Below are 12,794 nucleotides of genomic sequence, written 5' to 3' on the forward strand. Positions count from 1 at the left end.
ACATTTGATAACCATGATTGTAATTAAACTTTAAATCTACATTTCATTTTTATTTTGCAAATATAAATAATTACCATTTTATAGAAATTTCTGTGGTAGAGTATAAGCTGTTTGTCCACTATATTGTTTATACATGTAGTATTATAGATCTATTGACATAACAATAAATACACAGCAATATGCAATTAAGTTATCAACCGTAAATTGCTATAATATTAATGTATGTTTTCTTTAAAAAAACCTCAACATACTGGAGATGAGGTTTAACGAATTGCCTTGTTCTGTCTTGACACGTAATTCTCGTGCTTGCCCACGATCCACTGGACATTTGTCTTGTGAATAAATAATGAATAAATACAATCATTCTGCGAAAAACATTGTTCATTTTGATAGAGAATTGGAAAGATATTTGTTACAGGTCCAAAGACTTCAACACTGTTAGTGTTTAGAAGTAAACAAGATGCCGTCCAAATCACAAACGTCATCAATTTATATCACTTTCAACTGCCAAGCAGATATGTACAAAAATATATTAAAAAGAAAGTAAGTTTTGCAGATTGCAGAATGGAATGTAAATTATTTTGGTTTCAATGATGTATCATATCTAGTTCAGTGTAAGATGTTGTTAATATACCTTTACTAATAAAACTTGAGAAATATAACGTCTGACTCTGAAACTATGTAACGTGTCCTTATTTCGTCTTCTATCGGAAATTTCAATTATTTCTAATTTACAATACAAATACAACAAAGTCTTTTGTCAGAAATTCCAATTATTTCTATGAAAGTAGAAAGTACCATCAGTCTGTGCAGGAGACTGGGATACTTATTTAAACCTGAATCACGCAGATGATTGATCTTGTCAAACTTTTTCTCTACAAAAGTTTCATGGTGGCAAATTGAGAAAAATCAGTCTGGTGAGTAAAATGTACTTTTTACCTTTCAAGGTGAAATTCTAGAATAGACAAATATTGTTTTCAAATTCTTCAAAATTGAATACTTATTTGTATCATATAAGTAAATGATAATGTTCTAAACATTGCATATATTTTCTGATTTGAATAATTTATTTTTCATAATTCCGTTGCAGATGAGTCAATGTTATCTTCTACAAAGTCTTCCCCCGGGCCTCATTTTCAAGATATTAAAATTTTAGCAGTCAAAGACCTACTGAGACTAGAAAATATTTCTAAATGATTCCTGACCAATCTGTTTAATCGCATGCTAAACAAATATCTTGATTTATCAAACATTGATATAACAGCCATTACCAATAGGGGGGACTGCCCTCAACTTTTTGAAAGAAAAACAAATAAATAAAAATACAGGTATTGTTACAGTCATGTCGGCGTTACCGTTCCTGATGCCGTCCGCTAACTTATACCTGGATCATAACTTTTTAAGTTATTTATTAAATGTATTGTCTTCATACTTGGCCACAACAACCCTTATGACAAGACCTTCAAGAAGACCAGACTAACCTTGACCTTCATTCATCATAAATGATCTTGACCTTCAAGGTCAAATGTCTAAACTTTTTTGATGACTTAATAAAACGAACTCTTCAAATTTTAGTACATCATTTTTGGATCTTCATATTACTATCAACAACAATTCTATTCACACGAAAATCTATGATAAAAGAGATGACTTTGATTTTTGTATAGTTAATTATCCACATTTAGATGGAGACGTACCCCATACAACATCTTACGGGGTTTATGTTTCTCAGTTAATTAGATTCGCTAGAGCTTGTAGCAACGTAAAGGATTTCAACGAGCGGAATATTTTTATTACCAGCAAGCTTCTAAAACAGGGCTACCGCTATCATAAATTACGGAAATATTTTACTAAATTTTACAATCGTAACTTTGATTTTATTTCTAAATTCAATAGTGATTTAAAAACTCTTCTGCGACAAGGGATTAGCCAGCCTGGTTTTTATGGCGATGTGATTTACAAACTTCGTAAGATTTTGGGTCATGGTAATTTTTCTGCTGTTTTTACTAAAATCATTAAACGTTTTATTAAAAGAGGTTATGACCCTACTATTTTAAGACATACTGCATGTTTAGTGTTCAACCCTTTTACAGTTGGACACTACGCTTTCCTCTTTTGATTGCATCTGACGGACCAAGTGGGAGACTCTATGACGGATAGTTCGTAAAGCCCTTTGGGACTGAATTGTCTTAATGTTCGTCTTCTGCCTTGCTTCGTCGGACCCTTGTATGTGATGATCTTGTTGCTTTGTCTTCCTTAAAGACATTGAGTACTTTTGATAATGTCGTTGGGTTTTCTTCTATAGGTTTCATTTTGGTGTTCTACTTATTTCACCTTTTGTAACCATAACAACTGTTGGAATTTCATTTGGCGGGGATTAATTTTATTTACACTGTCTCGTTTATAGGAACATGGTGGGGCTAAGAGCGAGGTTTGGTGCACCATTAACCGGTTTAAACTCCCCAGCAGTCATTATTATGCTGCTGACCGTTCCAAGGCGGCGCCCCACTGTGTTCCTCAGATGTTTGTCTATGTTGTTTCATACTGTTTTGGTGACACTTTTGCTTGTGTCCCTTGTTGTTTTCTCGTCTACGGTAAATATCTTCCCCATTGCCTCTAGTTTTTTATTTCTTTGATTACCCCCCCCCCCCTCTTCCCCCGGTCTCTTGTCCCCTTCCCCTTTGTGGGCCTATTATTATTTTCTTTAAATTCCTAATCAGTTACAAATTATTTATCATTTAATGATTAACCTGTCCGTGCTCTGTCTTTGCCCTGTCCTGTTTTTGTTTGGGGTCCGCCTGGGCTCCTTGCCATTGGTTCTTGTTGCTGGGTCATTTGGGGGTTGCGTTCATTGAACGCCGCCTTTCCTTGTTGATCTTGTTTATCATATTTTATGCTATTAGTGGCAATAACTTTGTTATTATTTAAATGGATTGTCTTCAAACTTCAAACATAATAATCCTTTAGGATACTCGGGATAGACCTTCAAGTTAACCAGTCAGATCTTGAATTAAACATATTTTATGCTTTATTTAAACGAATATAAAGGCATACAATTCAAAACGGTGACATTGTGATTTATGCTTTGTATACGTTTCAATGATTTCACGAAATTGTCTTTTGTGATTTGATACCTTTTGGCTAAAAAACGGAATATAACGCAACTTTTCTCGGTACCTTTACCTATTTGATTATATATGTGTCATGATTAAAATGAAGCGTATGGCATATGGTTACTTCTACCGACAGTTGATAAATTTTTAACATTTTTTTTTCTTTGTTTTTTTGTTTTTTTGTTTTTTTTTGCGGGGGGGGGGTTATGAACCTGGATAAAAATATAGTATTACGAATATGGATTTAACAGATGATGTTCTTGAAAAGATAGATCCTTGAACTAACGGTATGTTCATTAGATATTTATATGGTAAGATTTTATTCATAATTTGCTTTTCGAACATTGCATTATATCAGTTTCGTTAAAATCAATGTAAAAACCTAGACATGTTTTAACAATATATCTACTTGAAAATCATTCTTTTCCTTAAAACAATACATTATTAATTATATCACACACAATTTCAATTTCTCTATATGTTTCCCACTGCGACAATTTGCTTTCAGCGAGAAATAAATGCAATAAATATGACATCATTATTGACTTATAACATTACGTATAACAAATATCTTCTGCAAAATAATCTCCTTGACTGACAAGAAAATATCTAGGAATTTGTAAAATGATAAAATATTTTAAACACCAAACGACCGAATAATACTGAATGAAGAATGGTCTTTGTTTTGATTTGTTTGTTTAGTTGAGGTTTTAGTCGTTCCAAGACAAAGGTCAAACAGCGACTTTTGCAGACTTGCTGGCAGAGTTAGACCTCTGGTGCTCTTTGCATTATTTCCGGCACGGGCGGGCACTTGAGTTAAAAACATCTCACACTCTTGACAAATATTGTTAATGCAGATCAGTATTTCCGATCAATGAACATGATATAAAATATGATCACATTTCAATATTTTGGACAAACGAAATCTTTGAAACAACACTTTAGTTATTCCATTACGAATTTTCAATTTCCTCTCATGGCTCCTATGGGTATACTTTATTTCTACCACAAAACAAATGTAATAAATTTGGCATAATTGCTTTTTTTGCCAAATCTTGAAATATCAATTACTTCTACACCTGTTTTCTTAAGATTCAATACAGTCTTGGCGAATAGATCACAAACAGAAATGCTTGAAATATGTTCATGTTTGTTGTTTTGTCATGTTCCTTTCACTAAATGCGATCTGTTTACATTGCAATCAAATGTATTGTACATGCATATATTCGAAATTGTTATTAAAAGTGCTGTATTATTTGACAGAGGTTGTGTCATTTTTTCTACCAGCGCATAACTGCTTGAAGTACACTTTGTTTAAGCCCCTGCTATGTCTTTTTATAAATATTATAAACGAATTAACACTTAGAGAAGATTATCATAAAAACAATAATTTAACTGAAACGAAAAACAAATTGTCTAACTAAAACGGAAATGTGTGAATAACATTAAAAATACGGATGAAATCATTTCCATGGCTGTATTAAATTAATGAAATTGTCATTTTTCATGGCCACTTTCCTTTATAACAAAGTGGTTGTTTCATATCTTGTTCACTATGTTCTATAGTCATATATTCCAATAGTAACCAATTATATCATCAAGTACCGGCCCAATATTGTATAAGGCCCAAAAGTAAATATATATAAATAAGTTGAACACAATTATTATGCAGCTAACATACTGATATCTTACTAAGCCTACACAAAATACATAAATCGATATGATCAAATAAAATAATTAAAACATGACATGTTGTCACAATAGGGACTACGATGGGATACCAGGCCGACCACAATTGCTATCTAAAACAACCAACAACTCAGAACAGAAAAATATATACAAATTTATTTACAGAAATGAATATTTATAAATGAAAAATGATTGTATATGATAAACTACTATGATAAGTCACTGCACAAACAAACACTATCAACGTATCTCAGTCTATTTCTCCCGTAAAGTTTCTGTCATGATGTATCAATAAAGTGGTGGCGTTGTTAAACAAAATTCGTCACAATGGCGGGCGTCTTGTATAAAATCTTATCAAGCGTAACTGTACTTCCTACAGTGTTGGCACAGTTGATAGGATCCTGAACAAGGGCATGCGTCACCCTTTAGCCATGGACATACGTGTGGAGGGCCCGTGTCATCTTCGGGGTGTCCTCAAATAAGAAGCTACAAAGTATAAAACATGATAAGTTCCATGATAATCAAACATAAGGGTATAATAAAGTCCCTTGGAAAAGACTCGACCTTTGTCGGTTTCCAATAAAATAACGTGCTTCTTTGAATAAACAAAATGTCCACTATAGTACACCATACATTCCGTGGAACAAAAATTCAATCACATCCGCATAATACTGCGTTTCAAATATATTCAAATATACGCCACATAATAACCACCAATAAATAAACGTCTTCCAAAATCATGCCACTGAAGATCCTTATCTAGAGATACGTTAGTTTTGATACGTTGTATTTACTTATAACAAAAACTGATGATAAATGAAATGAAGTAAGATGATAACGTAAATTAAATTGATTGAAACAAATCATTACGATACTGCAGCATTTTACATAAAGTTACACAAATACGGTAGAACCATAATAAATTATTTATGAATAGATATATACATATATCTATAAAATATTCACGGCTCCTATACAATTACAATACAATTAAAACTTCATTTAACATACATCAATTAACATGTCTCGGTATAAATTTGCAATAGCGAAACACTAGAATAAAAAGAGCTTTTAAAATTTAATCTGCAAAAATTTAGAAAATTGAGAAAACAATAAATTACTGCCAAATAACTAAACCTGAATCAAATAAACTATAATTCTAATAGAAAATAGTATTTTACGAAATAGCAAAAATTTATGAAACAAAATCACTAGAAAATTAAATTTACCTTGTACAAGCTGTAATTTTATGACAAATATAATTTGTCTGTCACCGTCATAGTGACCTGTATAACGTCCAGTGCATTGCAATATGTCACTTAAAATTTAGTCATTATATAGCAAACTACTGAGTACTGAGCGGGAAAACAGATCGTGCTAAACATGAAAAATCGATTTGCACGAAATAAAGCTTTGACGGCGGGAAAAATAGTTATGTAAAATAAAGGCCCGTCCCTCAAATACAGACATAATACATATATCTGGTTAATAAAACAAAAATGTAACTTTCTTATTACTGAAAGGATTTTTGTGAAATAAACGGCAAAATGTTTAAATTGATACATGGAAATTTATGCAAACCATAAAAATACTCTAAATATTAATTTTACCCGAAAACTCTAAATTAAACAAAAGATGATGCAATCTCACAACAATGAATATAGAGTAAAAATGAGGTTCGGCGTGAAAATATAATGCAATATTTTACAAACGTACTTTCACTTTGTGACACATGTAGAATACAAGACGATTTGTATATTAGAATCTCGTTGCTGAGATTTTAGTCGTCATACACATTTTGTAATTGTGTAATTAGTAGTACTCTTAGAATAAGTACGCATGCAATTTGAAAATATAAGTTTAATGTTGTTTACATGTATATGATGATATACTTATTACAATGCGGACATATGCACGCCTTGTATCATAGATTCACAGTACATGTGACAATTTCTCAAAATATAACCAGACATAATACTTAATAAATCGTGTATACAAATCACCCGAAAGGAATCAGTTGAAATAAAGTACAAATATATCATCAAAAGGAATAAAGCATTTCTTGTCCATACAAAAGCTTGCAATTTGCACAAAGCCTTTAAAACAGAAAATCAAATACAGAAGATCAAATTGAAATGTTATTGTCTGTAAAGAATCAGACCCAGGGGTAAACTTGTTGAATTATTTTGACAGGAAACAAATGTGATTTCCGCCGATACTGTAATCGTATGATTTATGATACAATGGACGCTTTAAGATTTTATACAAAAATACCCATCACATGTGTAGCTAAAACATCCATGCCAAATGCAATACAATCATTATCGTAGAGGAAAGTACCCACTATGATTCACAGTGGATATAAACAGAATCCCTTTAGAACACCCAAACGGAAAATTGATAATGTTTCAGCTCGGTTAGATTTAGTCTGTTCAAAGACGGAACTTGTAATTGCTAAGTACTTTCAACGCCCCTGGCATCGACTAAGCAAAATTTAACATAACTTCTTCCACGCACGGCCCAGACATCGACTAAGCAAAATTTAACATATCTTCTTCCACGCCCCAGGCATCGACTAAGCAAAATTTAACATAACTTCTTCCACGCCCCAGACATCGGCTAAGCAAAATTTAACATAACTTTTTAAGCTCGGTAGTAATCTAATAAATAATGTTTTAATTTGCCCCACTTCAATTCCCTCCGTCTCGGTTCTTTGCCTCAAATGATTATGATTAAGCCGATGCTAGGGGACGAATACAATAAATGAATTTACTATGTGGTCATGAATACTCTCCATCAAAACGAGAAGAATTTAAATTTTAATTTTAAACTGTTGAACGACTTCCCAGGTTTCAGCATTTTACTTTATTTTGTTAAAACTTGTCTTTTAGAGCTGAATGCCAAGTAAGGCAGTTGGTAAAACGTTGAAATCAATTTCATGATTGTTCTTGAACGCGTGTATTTATGCAGTTTCCGTACATCCACAAAAACCAGAGATTTAAACATACACAATTTGCATAATGCAATTTGATCTATTTTATCAAACTGCCTCTCATTTCCTAATAACAAACTTATACAAATATAATAATTACATTTACAAGATAAGGTTTTGATTTTTATGAAATTATATAAATATGCAATAATTAAATTTACTGGATAAAATTTGGTGGCATTCATTTTATCACAATTGTTCATAAAGGCTATTAGATAGAACTGATAACAATATCACTTCATATTCAGGATATTTACCGTATTTGTTTGCTAGTAGAGAAGACTTATGGTTCCGTAAACATTCCTCACTTGTGATTGTACCCAGTCCTTATTTTAGAATTCTATTTTGATATGAGATTTGAGCTGCAAGAGTGTTTCTGAAGAAACGTGTTTGATTCACCACTGTTCTCAGTGCTGAATACAGTTACATAACTTGAGACATGGGCAAAATTATTCAATCATGATATCACACAGGAGAAGAGGACAAAAAACATTAATCATTATGGCACATATGATGACCAAGCGCTTGCATCCTATATCAAAATGTATTTTACTTATACAGAATTTGGCATTAATCCAAGGCCACATTTTTGCCGATTCGAATGTCCCGGTAAGTAGTCACAATTGATTTTACCGAAATGTCACATTTGTATAAAATAATAATAATAATACAAATAATAATAATAATAATAATAATACAAATAATGATAACAATAATAATAAAAAAAATATAAAGAAATAACATTTTAAGAACAGATGGGCCGTCTATCTGAAAGCATAACTCGAAAATGTAGTTCTCTTCTACACGTGATAATTATTAAAATTATAGGGTCATGTATATCTGCTGGAAGCCTGGGGATGTTTTAACTCGTTGTTCAGTTTATTTATATATAATTCTATTATTTTGTGTATCTATGTTATTCATATGCATGAAAACAATCAATAAAATATCATTATATTAAACCTTTTTGTTTTGTAATTCAAATTGTTCTAAATACTTATTCGTAAGGCAAAATATACTATCAAACTACATCTAAGTTCTCTTAGTTATTTTTGAGTTTAAGCAATTTGGTTGAAGTGAAAGAACCAGATTATTTACTTAATTGGCTAGTTACAATTCTGTCAAACGACAAAGATAATTCAGGTTCATTTAACTAATGGAGCCCGCAAATGTGTTCACCCATAATCTTATAAGAAAGTCTTAAATAAAGGAAATCGATGTAAAAAAAACTCTTATCTCCAATTTGTGACCCGCATGTTTTTTCTAACTAATGAACGTATTTAAGGATGAGAAAAAATGTGAGAAGCTTTCTATGTAGCTATTAGTGAATTTCCTGAGGTATTTGAAGCGTTAAATAAACTCCAGTTGAAGCAATGTGATTAGACGTTTTGCCGAACTAAATATCGTCCTGTTGAGCTCTATGTCATTACTCGTAAATGGCATATTAACATTTAAGAAAAGCTGTTTTTGGATCTATATGTACCACATGTATCAGTTTGGAATTGTTTGATCATTTTGTTAAACAAAATATATGATAAACAAGATCATCAAGGAAAGGCGGCGTTCAATGAACGCAGCCCCCACCCGACCCAGTAACAAGAGCCAGTGGCAAGGAGCCCAGGAGGACCCCAAACAAAAACAGGGGAGGGCAAACTTGTACTTAATCATTTATTTCAGAAAAAAATCTGCATTAAAGGGTGGCGGAAAAAGGACTGATTTTCAGAGTCAACACTGTAAAGGTCATATGGCGACATTTCAGCTTTTCTGGTGGAGGATGACATCAGGTGCCCCTCCATGTATTATTTCAAGCACGAGTGTTCTTCAGAGTATAACACCGAGGTTTCATAATCTAGCTAGATAGCTGCCTCACATTGAATCCAAAGTAACTGATTGTCAATTCATCGTATATAACTTTCTGTTGTAGCTCTTTTACTTTTCCCTTTATTTCTATGCTCAATATTTTGATACCAATATATTTCACAATTTCTGCAAGCACGGAATAATTACAAGTGCTACTTTTAAAATTATTTACCATTCGAAACGGAATATCTCTGCCTGGAACACGGTGTATGTTTATTTGTCAAATAGTGAAAGAGAAAACACAAAAAAGCAAATGCAATTGGTGGTTCACCAAATTCCGTAAACAAATGTCACGTAATCACCCACCCAGCACTAAAATAGATAAATACAGAATCCCCAAAGAAAGCCCAACACGGCAAAATTGAAAATGTTGCAGGCTCGGTTTGATTGAGCCTGTTCATGGACGGTACTGGAAAGTGCAAGTCACCGTCCACGCCCCCTAGCACCGGCCTAAGCAGAATTCAACATTTAAACGTGAAATAGTAAAATTTTGAATTTAGAACCATCCGCAGATGTGTTCATACGGCGTTTATCATGGAACCTTCAATGTGACACTTCCGTGCCATTCCATGAAAAGCGGCGTATGGTCCCCAATTAATAAAAAGCGTGTGCCCTAAACGCGAAAACAATGGGCGAAACCAAATAAAATGGAATTTAAGATTTGGCCCTATCACCAGCCATTTTTACACCAAAAACAAAACCTCTATTTTGATGGGAAGAACATGGCGTTTTGCTGATAGCGTATATGTGCATATTTTTAAACTAGTTACATAGTTTTAAAATGACAACATTTCTTTGAAAAATTATTTTATTAAAAATTGAATCCATACACAAACAATAAAAAATTGCGTTGTAAAAGTGAACAAAATGATGCTTATTCAAAATATGACAATAAAATGGAAAGACACCTGACTATAAGTATCAAGACAAGAACATAAACGCATAAGGTTACCACACAAATTTCAATAACTTACGCGTTTTACCTTAGTAACGAAGATCGTCAATATTTAAACTTTACTTGTCTCAAGAAAAGCATATGGTGGAATAACCAAGAAAGCTACTGCTGTATTGCATTGTTTACAGTGTCATGGTTTTATTGACCAAAAAATACCTTTGTGTAAATTTAGTTATCAGTATAATCTTTGATTTTTTCAGGCTTCAGCAAACTGTTAACTATGGGATTAAGGTAACTGATGGTAATGTTTGTTCTGAAATCTTTCGAGTGATTGCACAAATAGACAAATCTGTCTTGTAGATTAAAAGCTACTGCTCTGCCAAGCCATATATCGGGGAGCACACAGAAAATGCATTAAGAGGTGAAGGAAAGTAGAGAAATGGGAATGTTGTGCTATCTATCTAAATGAAATCGAAATTAACCTGCAGAATACCGCCAACTTCTCATTGAATAACTTTGCTTTTGAAATTTTAAGAACAGGTGTCAGATAAACACAAAGTACTTTCAGAGGTTTTTTAAATCATTTTTCTTTTAACTATAATAATGCAATAATGTATTTGCTTCATGATCTCAAATTGATTTTCATTAATTTGTTTCTAAAACAGTTCAATTATAAAACTGACCAAATGTCATTCAATTGTCGCACGGAATAAATGTGTGTGGCAATAGCGTCTCTTGACAATAATATAATCATTTTTCCTTCAATAACTTCAGAAATTCAGTTTTTAATGTGCATGTTGTATTGTCGTTTATATATTATATACCATTTGAAAAAGAATGCGAACAAAGACCAGCAAGGAGAGGCCGCATTCAATGAACTCAGTTCCCAACAAAGCCCGGCATCACCAAAATATCGACACGGAACCCAGCCAGGCACCGAAAAAAATTTAAAAGAGGGCAAAAAGACACTGCAAGGACGGCCGGCCGCTACAGCTAACAAATAAATTAGAAAAACTAAAAAAATCCAAGGGTGTTTAAATTTGGTAGTTTGAATCGGTAAGAAGTGTATGGTTGCATATACAAATAGTAATTAATGATACAATATAAAGTGCGCACAATGTCGCATAAAATATTATTTTAAATTGTCACGAAGTAATTCAATAATTAATGAAAGATATGATTCATTAAAAAAAGTAATTAAAAATTGCAAGTGGAACTTTGCAATATATAGAATATTATTCAAGTTTTTAGAGTCTTTTTTAGCTGGTGTATATGATATAATATATACTGAAGAAAATAAATAATTGAGACGATCAACTGAATCTATTACATACATGTACAAATGTAAAATTACATCATGTACATATTGACATTTCATGTGTTTTATACAAATATTATAATGTTATTACATACTTGAAATTAAATCATGAAAAATGTTGTATTTTAATTTTTTTTTGTCCCGTGCATGTTTGTTTTCCCACAGCTGTTTTACGCGTTGGACGTAAATGTGTAAGGTCTTAAAGGAAGATGAATAAAAAAACATGAAACAGACATTCCATAAATAAACATTTACTTTGTACTGTTGTTTACAGACGGAAACACTCCTTACTTTCAGTAGAAGACATCATCATCTTCTACATGTATGTCCATTCATAAAAACAAATTGTATGTAATAACTTTCCTTAAGAAAATATAAAATAATTTATATGTAACTCCGTAAATCAATCATTGTGCCACATTTATTACATTTTATTCTTTTATTAAAGAACTCCCAGGAGGGCTATCAATAGAAATTGAAATTTTGTTATGGATTTATCACAGTGTGCTTTAAGAATACCTATTGTCTATAATATGACTGTGTTTCCATGTTTAAATTACGTTTATTGATCAGCAATACTGATCCGAATATTTGTTAACAATTAACATCTCAGTTTCATTTCTAAAAACAATAAGATTAACCCCTGTTCCTCTTACAACATTATTTTGCACTCTTAAATGCTTGTGTATATTAAACACAGGGTTTCATTTACAACACGACAGTTATGTTTTTGATATAAATTAATTAAATATACAGACAAATAGAACAACTATAATTTATCTGAAACGCCCCGGTGAATACTTTTGAGTAAATTATTAAATATTAATGGGCGAACTAATAATATTATGATATGAACCTCGCAATGATAATGAAGCTGTTGCTTTTCTGATCTGAATATTAGTGTGAGCCACCAACTATATTCATAAG

The 12,794-nt window shown here is 32.1% G+C and overlaps 1 long non-coding RNA gene across 1 annotated transcript; it reads right to left on the bottom strand.

Annotated features, from left to right (window-relative positions):
- Positions 1-4,940: 4,940 nt before the first annotated feature.
- On the bottom strand, positions 4,941-6,527 carry LOC132731780 (uncharacterized). Its single transcript, XR_009625927.1, has 2 exons — positions 6,032-6,527; positions 4,941-5,288 (listed from the first exon to the last, which is right to left on the bottom strand). It is a non-coding gene; the product is annotated as an uncharacterized LOC132731780 (long non-coding RNA).
- Positions 6,528-12,794: the final 6,267 nt, after the last annotated feature.

Source organism: Ruditapes philippinarum, unplaced genomic scaffold, assembly GCF_026571515.1.
Source record: "Ruditapes philippinarum isolate M1 unplaced genomic scaffold, ASM2657151v2 ctg1939_1_1_1_1, whole genome shotgun sequence".
Taxonomy (NCBI): domain Eukaryota; kingdom Metazoa; phylum Mollusca; class Bivalvia; order Venerida; family Veneridae; genus Ruditapes; species Ruditapes philippinarum.